Raw genomic sequence first — 19657 nt, 5'->3', positions numbered from 1 at the left:
AGTTCACCAAGGAGGCATTTCATTCTCTGCACTGTGTATTGCTGAAAGAGAAGATGGATTTCACAGATGGAATGGTACATATGTACATGACAACGTATGCTGAAAGAAATGTTTCTGACCAACCTTGATAGTTGGGAATTAGTTTTGGGGGTATTTGGCATGACCAGGTTGTTTTTACAGCACATGATATTTCCCCAACAGGAGGCACTGAGATTCAAATTTATGATGACTTCTTGTTGCTTCAACTCCAAACTGTCAGCAGCAATTATCGGTCACTCCAAACTAATGGCACCCACTTGAAGATAGCCACAAGCAGTATGATTGTATTTGCTATTCCTGTGGTGGTCTGTTGATCATATTTATTGCTCTGTCATGTATCTAGTACTTAAGGCAATTTCCCTGGAACATAATTACCATGAAGTAAATATTTAATTCTTTGAACATAAAACATGTCCCTTTCTTTATAAAAATCCTCACACGTAGGACAATGTGGGGGGAGGGGGTTGAATAATGGGGTAAAATAAAACTGCATTTCTAACCTTATAATGTGAAAACATCTCAAAGCACTTTACAATAGTAACAGCCAAGTGTAGTGGCTGTACAGTATTTGAAACCAAATACTGCAGTCATTTGCACCAGCAGGTCCCACAAACAGCCATTAGGTCAATGAGCAATTACCAGGAAAATGGTTGGCCAGATCTCTGGGACTAACTCCTTTTTCCTTATAGGATCTTTAACTTCCACCTGAACAGACAGTTGGGACAACAGTTGACAGTCTTCTCCAAAAGGTGGCAATTCTTTCAATCATGCACTCTGCACTGAAGTGTCAGCCTGGACTACGAACTCAAGTCTTGTACTCAGCAACTTTCCGACCCAGGGTCAAGTACTGCCCAGATGAGTGTACTGCACAAACTGAGTAAACACATGGCTACAGTTTACAGGTATCCCAAATATATATACATAACATCCAAAGTAAAGGATCGATGGTGCTGCTGGAATCCTGTTCATTAGTTCAATTGCAGAATTGAGGGTTTCCGTAAATCTCTCTTTACACCTGTGTTTAGACATGGTTTACACATCCCATAAAATAGACTCCAATGTTGTCACAGTGAGTATTCAGAAGTCAGTGTTTGGGATATTTGCACCCATTGTGTAACTATGTATCATCTAGGAAAATAATGCAATTGAACATAGAGCAAAGCAAACTCATTCTGAAAGTTATTCTTCAATGAGATTACTCTATTGAATAGTTTATTTTGTGTTGTACATAGGCTTAATCATTGCTAACAAAGAATGAAGCAATTGAATTGTTTTAAAAATTTCAGACAGGATTAATTTTAGCCATTGGGGAACTTGATTTAGATTATTTTCAAAATAAAGCGTACGTTTCCGTGCTTTATCAAAACCGCAACCATCAATTGTTTGATATTTAAAGGAGTTTGTCCCAAGGATCACAGTCAATCACTGCCAGGATTTGAGATACATTCAACCACCCCCACTCCTTTACGTCTTTCAAGGCCCATTTCAAGACCTTTCTCTTCGACCATGCCTTTGGTTATCTTCCCACCCCCACCCCCCTTGCACTCCATCCCTCGACTCTAACCCCCAATTCAATTGCTTCATTCTTTGTTAGCAATGATTAAGCAAACCTTTCATTGTTCAACATCTTGGGACCTTCTCCCGATGGTGCTATATAAATGCAATTTGTTTTTGTTGTTACTTGCTGGAGGTTTTACTGTTTGTACATTGTTTGTATTTCTCTCTTTCTCAACCCTTGAATATCTCAACTCCTTTTTACTCTTCCGCTTAAATAACATTTCACCTGGAACTAGATCTATTCTATTTCTATAACATGTCACAATGTCCAAAATTTGACAATTTGTGAAACACAGTGTTAATTTTGAAACCTTTTTTCCGCCATTTGCTAAATTCTGCACATTTTAAAATCAATAGATTAACTATAGACTTGGACGCACTTTCAACCTAACAAATAGACAGAAAAGACAGAAAAATAGAAAAATAGATAGAAAAGATAGACAGGAAAGAATAAAAAAAGACCCAGTAGCCCATTAAGTTCACTCCCAGGAGAATCCCTCCACTCCACATCCCACACAATATTCACCTACACATTTCTGTTGGTGTTTAGCCACTAAATGCATTGTTTCATTTATTCTGGTCATCTTTATGATTTGCCAATGTAATTTTGCATTTGGAGTATCTAAGTAAACTAGAGCTTGCAATTTATATAGCATCTTAAAGGCAAAAATGGCAGCCATTTGTCCCAACAAAATCCCACAAACAGTCATCAGGTGAATGAATGTGTAAGTATGTTGACCAGGATCCCAGAAGAAACTCACTTATCTTGTTAAACCAAGGTCCCATTTGCCTATTCAGGTGATGTTCAAGATCCCATGGCACTATTCGAAAAGAGAAGGGAGTTTCTTCTGGTGTCCTGGCCAACAATTCCCCCAAATAAAATTGTTCACTCACTCCATGGCTGTTTGTGGGACATTGCTATGCACAACTGGCTGCTGTGTTTCACCCACAAAATACAGACACTCCATATTACAGTATATCCTGTGAAGTGCTTTGAGAAGTCTCAATGATGCGATAAGGCACTGTATCAAATGTAAAGATTGTTATTAGTAGTAGTATTATAAATAGTGTTATTGGATTTGAACAGATCGGCAGGATTTTAGTTGGAAAGATAGCATCTCTGTTTCCCAGCATTTCACTGGAGTATCAGCCTAAATCAGGTTATAACACTGGACCAAAGCAAGAGTGCTAGAACTGAGCACTGAACTATACAACAGTACATAATGATTGTTTTCAACTAAAATGTATACAATGTCGTGCTGATCCCTATGAATATAATTATAATCACTGTTGCATTCTATTCTTTATAATCGTTTGTACTAACATCAACTCTGACTTATGCTGAAGGTGATATGAATTCTTAATTGAAATATCATGCATAATTTAACTCCAGTCACTTTTTCTCGCAGTTACATTAATCAATGCTGACAGTAAGTTAGAAGAACATTCAGGACTAAACATCCAACAAAGACCATTAATGTCATAACTTATCCAACAAAGAGCATTAATGTCACATTTGAAGGATTGGTACAAATGCTGGAGCAGGGCCATTGTTGTTACAATACACTTCTCAGAACTGCATTATTAATTTCCTGCAATGTTCTGCACCCCCATCTACAGAAATACAGCGTCCGTAAAGCATAGTTACTTCTTAACACGTTTTTGTATTTATAGTAACAGGAAGTTTCAGGACTACTTAATGAATTTGAAGCTGGACATCAGTGTTACATTACCAGTATTATTACCATTGCATCTCCAGCACTAGGTGAGACAGTTCTGCTCTGCCAGCCAGGTCAGTCCTGACTGGTTAATCTTGACTGGATACCAATCGCTCATGCTTCATGCCTGATGATCTCAAATCAGCCAGTCATCTTTCTTCTGCCATTACTTGGCAGCTGCTCACTCTAAACATTTCAGCAGAGTGTTTACAGCCTTCTTGCACAAAGCATTTGTAACCTTCTTAAGGCTTAATTGGACTGATTAAATCCAAGTGTAGTATACATTGTTAGCAAGTTTTCGCGTGTACCTTCAAGATTCTTTGTCTGCAATAATTGTTCCATTGGGGTACTAACAAACTTACTCCAGCAGAAACAATTTAATGAATTGTGGTTATGTTCATATCTCAGACAAACTAAAAAAAATGCAATTAATTACACACCAGTGCATCTCCTCCCCTTGATTTAACCACTATTGATTTGACTCCTTTGGATCTTATCAAATTTCTGCAAAATAGTGAAGACTTAGAAATTTCCTTTCAGAAATTTATGTTTTAAAATCCTTTCTCCTCCTCCAATATACCTGGAGGGCGAAACGTTGGGCAAGTTTCCTTACTCCATACACCTCTGTTTACCTAGCAGTAGGAACCCAGTTGTTAGTCGATTGGCGGATAGCTTTTCCGAGGGTAGTAAATAATTCCTTAAAAAATAATAATTTGCTTACTCAATCCACGACTGTTTATGAGACATTGCTGTGTACAATTGGCTGCCGCGTTTCGCCTACAAAATACACGGTCAATTCACTTTACAGTATATGTAAATATGCTGGTTCTGACTACTCAGCTTGATAATTGTCTTCATGAGGGATCACTAAGTAATGATTAGGACTGTGGACTCCTTCATCCTTTTTTCTGTTTAATTTATAACTCAGTTGTACACTGGCAGATAGAGATTGTCTGAACGTTGCTCAATTTTTACTGAGATATAGCCTTACTTGTGTCAAACTGTTGCTGATGGGAGGGGATAAAGAGGTGAATATTGGCAAAACTAAAAGCTACAAAATCCGATAAGATTAGAGACTAAAACACCAGCCATATTTCAATTGTTTGAATGCCCCTCCCTTTGAACATTCATTTGCATTACAAATGAGACTAGTCTGCAATTAAAATTAGACGTTAAAAGATATTTATTGCCTTTTCATAATTATTACAATCATAATTACCCATGATCAGGGGTTAAAAAAAAAGCCCCACTTTGGGACTTTGAATTCACAGTGTCTAGGCTGAGATTGCAATGCAGTGTTGGGGGAGTGTTGCATTTTATGAGGTGCCGTCCTTCGGTTGAGATACTTTAACAAGGTCCCGTATGCCTGTTCAGGTGTACATTAAAGATCCCGTGGCACTACTCCTGGCCGATAATCCCCAAATAAAATTGATCATTCACTTCGTCCCTCCAAAAAAAAAAACAATAATAAATTGGTCATTTTCAATCCATGACTGTTTGTGGGACATTGCTGTGTGCAATTGGCTGCCGCGTTCGCCCACAAATATACAGTCAATTCACTTTACAGTATATTCTGTGAAGTGCTTTGGGACGTCCAGAAGACGTGAAAAGCGCTATATCAAATGCAAGGATTATTATTATTCATGGCTGTTTGTGGGATATTGCTGTGTGCAAATTAGTTACAAAAATATTGTTACCACACTTTACAGTATATCCTATGAAATGCTTTGAGACATCCTCCCTGTGTGAAAGGCTATATCAAATGAAAGGATTATATTATTACAAAATAATAATTGAATTTGATACTGTTTTACCACGCATGTGGTCTGAGAGATGGTGGGTCATTTGCAGTGGTTACTCTATAATATGCAAGGAATACTGGTGCCACATGATCTATGCTTAGGCTGACTTATGACCATCAACAACAAATTGCATTTATATAGCACCTTTCATGTCGGGAGGACGTCCCAAGATGCTGGACAATGAGAGATTTGCACCCGACCTGTGAGTTGGAATCAGAGAGGGAAGGAGGGCAAGGGGATGAAGGAGGGAAGATGACCGAAGGCATGATCGAAAAGGAAAGTCTGGAGACAGGCCTTGAAGGAGGCAAGGGAGGGGCCGAGGTGGAGGGGCTCCAGGATGGAGTTCCAGAAGGTGGGGCAGAAAGACTGAATGAAGGCCTGAGCACCGATAGTGGAGTAGGCAGGGTGGGGAACGTGGAGGAGTCTAGTGCCTGCAAAGTGGAGGAACAGTTTGATGAACAGTTTAACAGGTCAGTGGTATTGTACCATGGAAATATGTGGTGGATTTACTGACTTGGAAGGAATGAGATGTGTGAAACCCAACTTGCAATGTTGGGGGACACTACATTATTCACTCTTTGGTATTGTGAATTGGGTCTTCTCAGCCTTATATTATTTTTTATTTCTCACAACTCACTGTTGTCAGGTCACAATATGTTGTGATATTATACTGGATTCAACCAAACGTTCAGTGTATTAGGAGGGAGGAGGGGGGAAGGGGGAGGGAAGGAATGGAACAGCTGTCTAAATAGACTGGTACCAAGCAAGTTATAAAAATATTAAAGCTAAACAAATCGAGGCTATCACATGACTGCTGATGTAATATGATATTATATGGTTGTACTGTGGAACGCCAAAGTCACAAGTTGTACAAATTTTATGACACTGTTTTTGATGGAGCGTATCATTTATGCAGTAGTAATGCTGAAAAAAATCACCGCCTTCATTGGAAAAACAAAATATAGATTGTAAATCTGTTTTTTTTAAAAGAGTTTTATTGTGGGTTTCTGTCACTTCTGTTGCAGGACAAAGATAATGAGTAATGTATTCTGTTGGTAGGTTTTGTGGCCCTGGGATGTCTTGCATTATATCAGTGCTATAATTCAGATCTGCTCTCATTTTTATTCTAAAGTTTGAGCTCCACAATAGCTCAGTATAGAAAGCCACTAACAAATGTGAACTGAACCGTACTGACCTAGATTAAGTTGCTGAAACAATACATTTTCACACCTGTTCACTATCCTGTGAATACAATGCACAGAACTCAGAGCCAATGTAATGAGAAAATCATTAACATCATATCAAACAGCTATGGGTAATGCAAAAATAAGCAACAAAGCAAAAATAATAAAGTTCATAATAATTAAATAGTTCTGCTATATAGAAAACTTCTACCTCACCACAAAACCCCACTAAATAAATGATTTACCCAGTTGGTAAATAATTATTGGAATATTCTACATGTATTTCACTATGACATGCAAATCACAGACAATGAAACTGACGTGAAATTGCTAGTCTGTTTGAATTGAGTTTCACGGTTTTGCTACTGGCTATAATTATCAATGGAAAATGCCTTTTCTCTTCATAAACCCTAATCTGAATCAAAGCAAAACTTCCAACTAGGTCAACAACACAGGTTGAGTACTTGGGAATTGAGACTTTGGGTTATGAACTTTGCCGGTAGCACTTTTCTAGCTATTGGAATGCTGAGTGGTAAAGCTTTAAAAAATGTTTGTAAAACCCACTAGCATTTCACTAATCTGATGGCAGACAGACAGATAACAGGTGCGTAAAAGTTTGGAACAAATGCCTATGTGTAAACAGTCAATTACATTGCTCATACCATCATCATAATGGAGTCGGTGCTGCACGGTTGACTCGAGATGTTTGACACTATAAGGGATAGTCTAGTTGCTAACTGACAATGCATTATATAATGTTTTTCTACAGGTTACTTTGGCTTTAAGTACATGAAGATTCCTCTGCTGCTGTGTGTTTCTGGTTTGTTTCGAATTGAACATTACAAATAGTTGGTCAAGTAATCTTGTATTCAATCTTTTAGGAAGCGCCATGTATAAATGTGTGCCCTGTCTTATACTCGAATCAGCCTTTGATGTACTTGAAGCATGTCTGTGGGCAATAAGGGAGACAGTGGATTGCTGAATTTAAGTTGTCACCCTGTGACCCTTGGTGCATATGGTTAAATTTTTTGTCTGCATGGCATGAGCTGGTATTCAAGTGTAGTTAAGGCAAAGTGTAAATGTGGAAAAGGTTATTGTGGACTATATGGGTCTAGACTCCTGTTTTGAGCTATGCATAATACATGTATTGCAGTAGCAATGAACTGTTGGAAACAAAAAGGACTTCAGAAGATCAAGAGAGGTAGGAATTACATAGCACAGAAATGGGACATTCAGTTCAAGTAGTCTATGCCAGTGTTTGTAATCCATATGAGTCTCCACCCCTCCTAATCACCTCTCTATACTCCCCTATTCCATTTTACCTTATGTATGCGTCACGTTTGTTGCATTTGCCCCCTATCTGTCCAATCCAGTTAGTCTGCTTGTGTCCAACAGTGTTTCACAATCCTCTTAATAATTTTCGATGGTGGTGCAAAGGGGGCATGGATTATGTGCAGCAAAGTTAGCCGAGCAGAGGAGTGAGGTAGAATATTGCGGAGATGGAAAGGTGTTAGGTCTTGAAGGGTTTTAGAGGTGAAGATGATGATCGTGAAATTGATCTGTTGGAAGACAAAGATCTAGTGGAGCCTGCCGAGGGCTGTGGTGTTGGGCGTGCCGAGTTTGGTGAGAGTGGGGATGTAAATTGAAAGGGGAAGGGTAGGCGGAAAACATCCAAAAGTTTGAAAGCCATTCCAGCTAGTTGGTAAAACATGCGATAAGTTATTTTAACTTTGGCAAAGCAATTCACCAGCTTGCAAGAATCACACTGTATTTGTCATCCTCACACTGCATAAGCTGGGCTTGGAGCAGTGGTTTGTTTTCAGTGGTTTCCTGTACTCATGTGCCATTGATGGCACTGCTTTAAAACATTTGGATACAGTCCCTGTTCTTCCCTTCCTCCCCCCTCCTCCCTCCTCTTTACACTGATGCAAACAACCTGCCATCATTTTTTCTCTTATTAATAATATTAATAAACCTTGCATTTGATATAGTGCCTTATCATGTCTTCGAGACATCTCAAAGCACTTCACATAACATACTGTAAAGTGAATTGACTGTATATTTTGTGGGCGAAACGCGGCAACCAATTGTGCACAGCAGTGTCCCACAAATGGTCGTGGATTGAAGTGACCAATTTATTATTTTTTTTGGAAGGAGTTATTACCTCCGGAAAAGTGATCCACCAATCGACTAGCAACCGAGTTCCTGCTTACCGCTAGGTGAGGTGTGTGGAGTAAGGAAACATGCCCAGCGTTTCATCCTGCCAGGAATCGAACCCAGATCTCTTACTTGCAAGGCGAGTGTTTTAACCACTGAGCTACTGGACTCCACAATCCTCTCTTGAATTTTTCCTCTTGTTTTTCATGATGTGTTTGCATTTTTGTTCACTTTCTTCATTTTCTTTACCTCCATCCTTCTGCCTCTCTAACACAAACTGTCATCTGCTTTGCAACTTTCATCCCTCTTTCCTCTGCACTTATTCCTCACAACAGTGTCCCAATATGACCCGTATCACTCAAACACTGAGCCTCCAAATTGGCAAGTTTACTAAGCCAAATCCTCTCACCAGGAGATGAGTATATTTTAAAATAAATTCAGCACTGATTGTAGTACATGATAGTTCTTTGTTTTAAGTCTTATTTTTCAAAAATACTTAATATTCCAAAGCCAATAAACTATTTTGTGGGGGGAGGGATAATATTGTTTTTAACTCTTGTTTATTTGACACTAATGCTAAAAGAAGGATAGCGAGACTTGAGTTTAAAGTTTAAAATTTATGTAGTGCATTACTTTGAGGCATACAGTGGCATTCCTGCACCACACAGGAAAAAGCACTCTTTAATAAGGTTTTCACTTTCCTTCAGAGACTATTTCATTGGAGTTAGCTGGAGCAGTGCTCTGCTTTTCAGGCTCTGCTTTAAGTTATCCCTCAAAATTTGCAGAAAATCACTCTTGCCAATATTGTATGAAAGAAAGCAACAAAAAATGTGTGTGTGGTTTGAATGCTGTAAAGGAAAATTCAATGCTTGAAAGGTTAAACTTCAACTTCAATCAGAGTGTCTCTTTCAGCCTCACAAATGCTTGTAATGAGGAATTAAAATGCAGGCGAATAAGCAGCACCTTCTGAACTGTGAAACAGGTATACACCTGGCTGTCTAAAGATTTTACCCAACCTGGATGCTGAGGCAAACCGTGAAATGCAGAGAAGCCGAGTTAAAAGTCCATCAGTGACTTTCTATCTGTTTTTCATCATTGCCTGATCCATTCATTTTTTAAGAACAATCTCAGCACTTGCTGGCAGCTAGTTTCCAGCACACTTATCTCTTGACAGTGAATGGGTGGGACTGTAACCACTAATGGGTCATGCAGCCTGTGCGATTTAATAATTCAATGAAGCCCCTGATACGTTTCACCAATCCACTGTCAATTTATTGTTTAGCTGAGGACTCTCACTTCTTCCCCCAAAATAAACATACTTTGCATCACATATTACATTAAGGTTTTCTTTTCATTGGGTACGGAATGTTCCTGGCACAATTATTTAAAGAAACCCAGCCCAGGCTAAAGTAAAGTACAGTATTTGGAAGCTATTACGTGCAAATAATGTTCAATGTGACTTTCCACCACTTTGATAATTATTCAATTTAAGATATTAAAGTGTACAAGGATCGTGTGTAGAGATTGAAATGTGTTTCAGAAACAGGTTCAATTTTGTGTAGTTTCTTTTAAAGTTGCACTCTACAGTATACGATCAATTCCAGACAAATAGATACCTGATCCAACCATAACTTTTATCTGAGCTTAGAATTCCAATGTACCAAGTCACTTTTCTTCCACTCCCATTGTACAGAATTGTTGGTCCAGAAATAACACTTGAGTGAATAATCCTGGTTCAAGCAAAACATTTTCCCAACTTATTCATGTGTTCAGTGCTCTGCACCGGAATGTTGTCAATCTCTTGCTTCCATTTGACTAAAGCCAAGAGCACATGTTAGAAATGCACCTGGCAGCATTTCAATATTTCATGACTACCAATAATTTTTAAAATCATTCTTTGATTTTTCTTTTGGTTTTGCCTGGTTTATGCTGCCATAAGTGGTAAGATAAAGCCATTTGGAGCTGGATTTATGCTTCCTCTTCCTGCTCATGCAGGGCGCTGTGAAGAGATCCATGTCGGAGCAAGTAAATCCAAATGCAACAAATGCACATTTGAAGACTTACACTGTCAATACCAAACGTGAGACACAATTTATTTTGAGTGTTTTTCATGCTGATGTATCACTAAACCCTCATTCATCATTGAAACCACAGAAAATAGCTGATTTCTCTAGGTTTTTTTTAACTTTCTTTTACTCTCTCCATTGAGAAACATTGATCTGGCAAGAACTGGGTTGATTTTGTCTGGATGTGCAATAGCCAGTCCTCTCTCCTAAGGGTTGGTTATATTAGGGAGCTGTGATCTGACTGTTCACATGATTCATTCATGGTGGGATGAGTGACCATCAGAAAAGGTATGCCTCTGTTGGCTGGGATTGGGATTGATGGGGTCCCGATCTGAGGATCTTGATTCATAGAAACATAGGAACAGGAGGAGGCTGTTCAGCCCTTCGAGCCTGTTCTGCCATTTAATTAGATCATGACTGATGTATACCTCAACTAATCCTTTCAATTCCAATTCCTCACTTTCTCCCCATATCCCTTACATACCGACCATATACCCTGACTGCCCAAAAATCCATCAACTTTTTATCACTCTTGAAGATGTGGATGGATTCATGGCTTTTTGGGAGATAGAATTCCAGATTTCTACCATCCTTTGAGTGGAAAAAGACTTCCTGATTTCACTCTTAAATGGCCTGGTGCTAATTTTAAGATTATGCCCCCTTGTTTTGGATTCCCCCACCAGAGGAAATAGCTTCTTTGTATCTAACCTATCAAATTCCTTTATTGTCTTAATACTTCAATCAAACAACCCCTCAACTTTCTAAACTCAAGGAAATACAATTCAAGATTCACCCACACAAAGAGGAGTGGGGAAACTGGAATACTGAACTAGCTTGAGTACTTGGTCACTATGCTCAGACTAGGCTTTCCTGGGCTAGGACAGGCAATCAGGTCACTTCACTTGCTTGGGTGATTGTGAGGAAAGGAATCAGGTCTGCATGGACCTTTGATGATTTGGGAACTAGATTGTGTGTGTGTGGGGGGGTGGTGGGGGTGGTGGTGTGGTGGATATCTCTCGTTCCCGTTTGAGAAACAGGATTTGGTCTAATTCAGTTTACGGGGAGTGAGTGACCTAACCCCGCTCACCCAAAAAATCTGTGAAATAAACCACACTCTCAAACTATCACAAATGTGCGACATTGAGACCAATATTGCATCATTAGCTGTGAGTCATAGTGAGAAAAATAATTCTGCTTTTATATTACTTGCACTGCCATCACATTGGATGTTGTGCTTTGTCCTCATGGTGCTTACAATGTTTTATCGGCCAGCAGAGCCTTCCAGGCATTGTCTATCTTCACACTTAGATCAGCCTTACCTCCATTAAAATAGCTACAATACAGTACAGCAAAGTATCAGATTACTGCAAATAATTGTTAAAAAGCTACTGTATTAATGTGAATTTTAATACAATATATAAGAGCAGCAAATCTAGGTTGATACAACATATAGAATAATCTAAAATGAACTATAAACCTCTTACATAATGTTGCAAAATGATCAGTATAGCGTGAAATGGTTACTGCAGCACCTTAAGTTGTTAATAAGCTTCTGACTTTCTTAAGTAACCTGCCATGTTATCAGCTACTGTAAAAATACCCACCAAGTTATGTCTTCTCTTTTTGTAGTATACAAAGCCACAATATGAATTTGCAACTGGAGTAGCTGTTTCTGGCAGGTTTAGATGCTGAACTTTTTATATATCTTACAATCATACACATTACAGGAGAAGGCCACAAGTCTAAACTGGTACTAACTCCTCCACTAAATTAACACCAATGTGAATTAATTTATAGCAGACGAGATGAGAAATGAAAATCACCAGAGTTTGTGCACATGAACTTCAAAGTGTATGACACTCCAAGGGACTGTTCTCATGAAAACACATTATCGTAATTTGAATTTTTATCTTAAGGTGAATACTTCAGATATGTCACATGTTCAGATAGCACATGAATTATTTGCAGTTGTTTTGCAAGTGTTTTGCATCTGATGTGAGTTTAAAGTCACAAATGTAAATGACTGCAGCTTGAACGAGGGGAACTGTTACATTACACAAAGTTGAAAGTTAGTAAGCTATGATTCGATTCATGGGCTGGAGAAGGATAAATTATTTCTATCTTGGAGAAACGGACAATATTGATAATCCAACAATTTCAAATAGAAAATTGCAATTGTGCACAAAGACTGGAGAAGATAATTATTAATAGACTTACAAATTGGGAGCAAAATAGAGTTAATAAGACACTCACAGTGTGGAGTAGGAGAAAGTCATTATTACAGCCAGCCTGGGGAATGAGATAATTACTAGTATTCTTATAGCATGGTAATGGGCAGAATAAATACTGCACTCAACATCTGGAAATGAAGGATTATTATTTTTCTAAGGAGAGAGTTATTGCAATACTCAGACCGGGAAAATGGGAGAATTATTATGAAATACACAGCTTGGGGAAGGAAAGAATTAGTGCTTCATTCACTCCTGGGAAGAAGAGAATTATTATTGTATTCACAATTTGGAGAGGGGAAGAATTATTACGTACCAATAGCTTGCAAAGTGTCATTCATTTGACAGAGTATCAGCATCTCTAAATGAGCAAGACAATTGTGCTTTAACGTCCTTTCCCCTTTGGGTTGTAAGTAATGTGGGGGAGAAACAACAACAAGATTATATTTGTACAGCGCCTTTCACGTCTGGAGGACGTCCCAAGACGTTGGACAGTGTGCAGCGTTTCAGACCCGAGTTGGGTTCAGGGAGGGAGAAGGGAGGGAAGGGGAAGGGGGGTGACCGATGGCATGGTCAAAGAGTTTTGAGACGGGACTTGAAGAAGGCTAAGAAGTGGGTGAGGCGGAATGATTGGGGGATGGAATTCCAGAGGTTGGGGGCAGAGTGGCTGAAGGCTCTCCCGCCAACGGTGGGGCGGGTGGGTCGTGGGACGTGGAGCAGGCCAGAGCCGGCTGAGCGGTGGGAGCGGGCGGTTTGGTAGGAGGTTAGGAGGTCGCAGAGGTAGGGTGGGGGGAGGCCATGGAGGGCTTTGTAGGTGAGGACCAGGATCTTGAACTGGATCCTCTGAAGGATAGGGAGCCAATGGAGTCAGGCGGGAATAGGGTAGATGGGGTCACGGAGTTTGGTGTGGGAGAGACCACGGGCTGCAGAGTTCTGGATTATCTGCAGCCTGTGGAGGGAGGAGTTGGGAAGGCCGACAAGCAGGGCATTTGCATAGTCGAGCCTGGATGCGATGAAGGCATGAACAAGAGTTTCAGTGGCCTGAGGGGTGAGGTAGTGACGGAGTCGGGCAACGTTACAGAGGTGAGGCAAGGCAGAGTGGGTCATGGCTTGGATGTGGGGAAGAAAAGACAGTTAAAGGTCAAACAAGACACCTAGGTTCCTGACTGGCTTGGTGAGTTGAAGTGTGCAACCATGGAGGTTGATGCTGCCAGAGCCTGAGGTGCTGAGGTGCTGGCGCGAGCCAATCAGGTGGGCCTCAGCCTTGTTCACATTCAACTGTAGGAAATTTGCCCTCATCCAGGACTTGATGTTCGACAGACAGTTGAGGGTGGAGGCAGAAAGATAGAGTTGGATGTCATCCGCATACATATGGAAGTTCCATATGTTCCACCTGGGTCTACGTTTACTCTTAGTGGCATTTCAGAGTCTCCAGCATTTTGCAAATTGTAGAAGTCGGTTTTCTATCATTCTTAAACAGCTTGAAAATTAAAAGACTGTGTATAAGAATTTGTTGAATTCTGGATGTCAACACTAGGTAAACCTTGTCCAACCGAGGGGGTGTTTCTGCCCCATGGTTTTTAGCACTGTGCAATGGAACATAAGTTTTGATTTTGTAACATGCAAAGGAAATTTATTATAAATATTCAACACAAGAGCGGTTCTCTGCATCAGTAATAAAATTGCATAACAGTTGACTCAGTGAGGCAGTATATCATGTACTTTTTCCCTCTTCCTTCCTTGCAAAGACAACTGACTAATAAAGCAGTAATTAAGTGCCGCATAGCTTGACTGGGCATGTGTCTCATTACACATGATAAAGGAGTCTGCCAACTTCATTGCTTCAAATGACTTTTTATTATCTAATGCCTGTCAAGTCCACAAGATTTAGTCATACAGCACATTTCATTAGCATAATCATATCAAATTGTGAAAAAAACAACCCAAGTTATTTAGAATTAAATTAAATGAGATAGCTTCATAACAGTCCAGATAAGTTAAAATTGCTAGAGTTAACACTTGCCCTGAAAGCCACAGTAATTGGAGAGACATTTTGCAGCAACCTAGGTTGAGAAATACTGTTATCTGGCTTTTGCTCTTTGTGTCAACAGAATATATGGATCAAAGGTCACAAATCTACTCATGTTTACAGTTTTTCAGTCAGCAAAACTTGCTTAATTCTGAATCAGAGGGAGGCCATCTACTATTGTGAAAGACTCTTGTGAAGAATGAATATAACTGGGCCATGGACAGGTAGCTATCATGCAATGTGACCCCCACTTAGCAAGCTTGTTTGGGCCTTCTGATTCTTGATTTGAAAATCAATGACCTATTGTTTTACCTTTCGTTACAAACTGCTAGCTTGTACAAGTGACCTTACGTGTCATAAAATTCACTCTGAGCACAATGAATAGTAGCAAAACGTGCTGGATACCGCAGCTGTAGAGTATGATTTTTTTTCATAGGCATTCTCTTGCCAGAGCTTGGCCCACAGCTTCCAGTACATATTCTTTTATTTAAAACAATCTGATCAAAAAACTGACAATCATACTAAAATACATTATCAGATGTGCAACTGTGTGATTCTGTGCCTATTAATGTTATCTTCTGTCCCTAGTAATGATATTTGAAACCACTGAAAATACAACACAGTCCAGCTAATTCCAGATAAATGCACATCTGATCCAAACACGAGAAAGACAGAGGGGAGGAAAAGGAAGGGGTGATGCAAATTTAGGTCAAGAATCATTCAGCTACAAGTATAACTTTTTGCAGTCACCACTGTATACTATACTCCTGCTGATCATTGTGTAACATTATACCCAAGATTTATCATTCATTCTACATTGTTCTCTATTTTGTTTCAACACTATGGAACTTTAGGCTAAATGCAATATACAATGTGACAACTACATAACATTTACCATCAAAAGATATAGCAAGTGTGCTTAAAAATATTTATCACAAAAACAGATTGAGCAGAGTCCTTTAGCATATTGGTTAGAGCACTCACCTCACAAGCAAGAGAACACGGTTTTGAATCCTTAGGCAAATTTCCTTACTCCACACTCCTCCATTTACCTTGCCGTAATTAGGGACCTGGTTGTTAGTTGATTGGTGAATCGCTTTCCAGGGGTAATAATCCCTCCAAAAAATATAATTTGGTCATTGAATCCACGACTGTTTGTGGAACACTGCTGTGCGCATTTGGCTGCTTTGTATCGCCCACAAATACAGAGTCAATAGACACTTTACAATATATTCTGTGAAGAGCTTTGAGACGTCTGAACGACGCGATAAGTCATTATATCAAATGCAAGGGTTACTATTATTATTAATTTGACCCCAGTGAACTGTGCTTGGATGGACATTGGTTATAGCAAAAGCGATATATTAATAACTCTTGCATTTGATATAACCCCTTATCATGTCATTGAGACATCTCAAAGCCCTTCATAGGATAATGTATAAAGTGATGTGATGGTGTATACGTGGGTGAATATTGTGATACAACATTCTTCATGGAATGAGTGTCTACTTAAGCATTATGGCATACCATGGAAATTGCAAATTATATGAACTTTTCAGTCCGATTTGGCTGCTTGACAGAACAATTTCTCAGTCCAGAGTTGGTTGGCCTTTTGTTTTATTGAGGAAACCTAACTGACCTCCCACCGCACCCTACTCCCACCCCCTTCCCCACCCCATCCCCCACTGCAAAAACAATTTTTTCTGGTGCAATGTCAAAGCACATATTATAGGCTGCACCAAGGATAAAGAGAACAGAAGTGAAAATGAGGAAATAAGTTCAATAGTGGTTATATGACGTTAATAGGTCTAGCAGAAAGAGAAGACTAAAGAACATGGGGAATTCCACCATCTTGACTAACCATAGCTAAGAATCTCTGTAAACCCCACTGGTGTAATGGTGATAGTCCAATAAACATTATAGAATTTCTTGTTAACTCTATCATAAAATATTCCTCATCTGGAAAAATAATTTTCCATACTTCAATTCATGTTGCTATTCCAGTACACCTCTGAGCTCCATCTCTAGGTCAAATCTTGAACTTTGTGTTCTGTTTGAACATCTGACAGCCATGTGTAATATTATGATACTGTGGAAACCTTCCAAAATTCCTCCGTATACACGCTGGCTTACTTCTTTTTCTCAAAGATGTTTCCGTTGAAAGATTTAGATTTGCAAGATTAAAGTGGAAACATTTAAAATTAAATTCTGCTCAGTTTCTTTATTAATTTTAGAATAGCGTGCAGGCTGCAGTCAGTCCATGACATATTAACTGGAGTATAATACAATCATAGGACAGACTACAATATTAATGTCGCACTACATATGGGTTTAAGCATGTTACATATCCCATCACACTAAAGTGTGTTGCTCTTTTTGATGCAGACACAATTTATGGTTTTACAAGTTCCCTTCTTGTCTGACACTTAACAGAGAATATGCTCTTGTGATTAAAGCATATGCTTTGAGTAAGCATGACATTGCAGCACATGATATCAATAGTAACAGCAGAGTTTATTGTGCCACATATTAAAGGTCACGTGCATTATAATAACACTGACATTTTATATCCCTGTCATTAACTGTATGTAATTAGTTCTCAATAAACTGGCACTGATTACATTATGATTCTTATACCTTCAATGTGGGCATTAACAGGCATCAATACAGAGGACAACAGCCACTGCATCCACACTGAGAACGGGGATCAGCAAAACTACAAATAAGCTGAATAGAATCACCCTGTGGTTTATTTTATTTGTTATTTTTTATACAATATTGTAAGGTTGTAATTAAATGTTTCAGTTCGCAAGATATTTCTCTTTCAGTTTATGATGTTTGCGATGTTTTGAAGTCATGATAAGGTGCCATATAAAATGCAAGGATTATTATTATTACTATGACGTAATCTGAAACCCCTTCATGACTCTCCTTTAAGAACTTACAGGTAGTCACCATCACCAATTGGCAGCCAATTTTCACACTCTATTTTTCTTTCTTTTGTCAGCTGGATGTTTGACATATGCCATGACCATGCTTAAGAGTATCCTTACTCCACACGTCTAATAATAATCCCTCCAATTGCTCATTTTCAATCTGCAACTGTTTGTGGGACACTGCTGTGTGCAATTGGCTGCCGCATTTCACCCACAAATATACAGTCAATTCACTTTACAGTCTATTCTGTGAAGCGCTTTGAGACATTGAGAAGATGTGAAAAGCGTTATATCAAATGCAAGGATTATTACTATTATTATTATTACGGTTAATTGTGCATTGTGCATTGTTCTACAAACTGCATTGTTCTACAACCAGTCCATGAAGCAAAGAACCAATTTTATCTGGGATATTGTGGGCCAGGAGAAACTTTCTTTCAAATAGTATGTGATAAGTGACATAAGTGATATACCTCTTCCAGAAATGGTACTGACTTGGTTTCCTTATTAGGGAATCCCTAATGTTTTTTTTCATGAAGCAATTGTAATCTTATTGAAGACAAAAATGAAGGTCTGAACAAATAACAAACGGTGTGTATTACGTGTTAAAAATGGAGATCAAGTCCTTCAGAATTGGAATTTCAATGGCCAATATTGTATTCGTCTTCATTGTTCCACAAAACAGGGAGTGCTTATTGGGAAAGTGCTCCGTTATCTCTGAGTGATACTGTTTTGCATTTGAAAGACGTTTGTGCTTTTTGGTTTGGGGTCATGTCTCTACTTCTCTACTTCGCGCAGTGTTTCGTGGTCAGAGAGGTTTCTTGGATTATTTCATTTTCAGAAATTTCCATTGAGCTACATATTGGCCAAAGTGACTGCAGTTTTGTTCACGCGCTCCTTTTGAAGAAGTATACATTGACAAGAATGAGTGTTCACTCAGCTGTATACCCTTCAGTCATGTTACATCGTTGGAACCATTATTGGTGTTGTTCTTGCGATATGGCTAAATTGGATGGGGGGGGGGGGGGAGTGGAAAGGGTTATATAGCCTTGAATTGGGGGTGGGATTGGAGAGCTGCTCTCGGGGTATCTGGACGAGAGCAATCTTCCCTCTTGCAGTGATGTTCCCCTCAATCTCTCACGGGTTGCATTAGTGTTTTAGAGACTTCCTGGTACTTTTATTGCTTAAGTACAAGGGAAACATTATTTGCTTTGATTTGTATATGTTGCAACGGCTTGTCTCACTCACAGGCTGTGTGTTACGCCCACATAATGTACACAGCAGCTTCCAGTCCTTGTTTTATTTTACTACTACGCATTGAGTGGCCACAGCGTTGCTGTTGCTGTACGATGCACCAGTGACCCGGTCTAAAGTATTGGGCACTTTCGCAGTGTTATGAACGACTCGCATTTCTATAGCGCCCTTCGCGTTAAGAATAACGCCTGTGAGCGCTTGGGGGGTTGGGGGGGGGGGGCAGCGCTGTGGCTGCGATATAGGGTTAGTGACTCTGAGCTCATACTGTGCACTCACTCTCTCTCTCTCCAGTGCCTGTATCTTATTACCAGGCACCGTACGCGTATCTTGATAGTGGTGTGTGTGAGGGGGGGGGTGTGGGTGTGTGTGTGTGGGGGGGTGTGTGTGTGGGGGGAGGGTGTGGGTGTGTGGGGGGGGTGGTGTGTGGGTGTGTGTGAGGGGGGGGTGTAGTGTGTGTGGGGTGTGTGTGTGGGGGGGGGTGTGGTGGGGGTTGTGGGGGTGTGTGTGGGGGTGTGTGGTGTGGGTCTGTGTGTGGGGGGGGTGGTGTGGTTGTGTGTGTGGGGTGTGTGTGTGTATGTGGGGAGGGGTGTGTGTGTGGGTGGGGGGGTTGTGGTTGTGTGTGTGTAGGGTGTGTGTGGGGGTGTGTGTGTGGGGGGGGGGTGTGGGTGTGTGGGGGGGTGGGTGTGT

Source organism: Callorhinchus milii, unplaced genomic scaffold (assembly GCF_018977255.1).
Source record: "Callorhinchus milii isolate IMCB2004 unplaced genomic scaffold, IMCB_Cmil_1.0 Scaffold5, whole genome shotgun sequence".
Lineage (NCBI taxonomy): Eukaryota > Metazoa > Chordata > Chondrichthyes > Chimaeriformes > Callorhinchidae > Callorhinchus > Callorhinchus milii.
The sequence above is the reverse complement of the archived record's forward strand: the minus strand, read 5'-3'. Positions refer to the sequence as shown.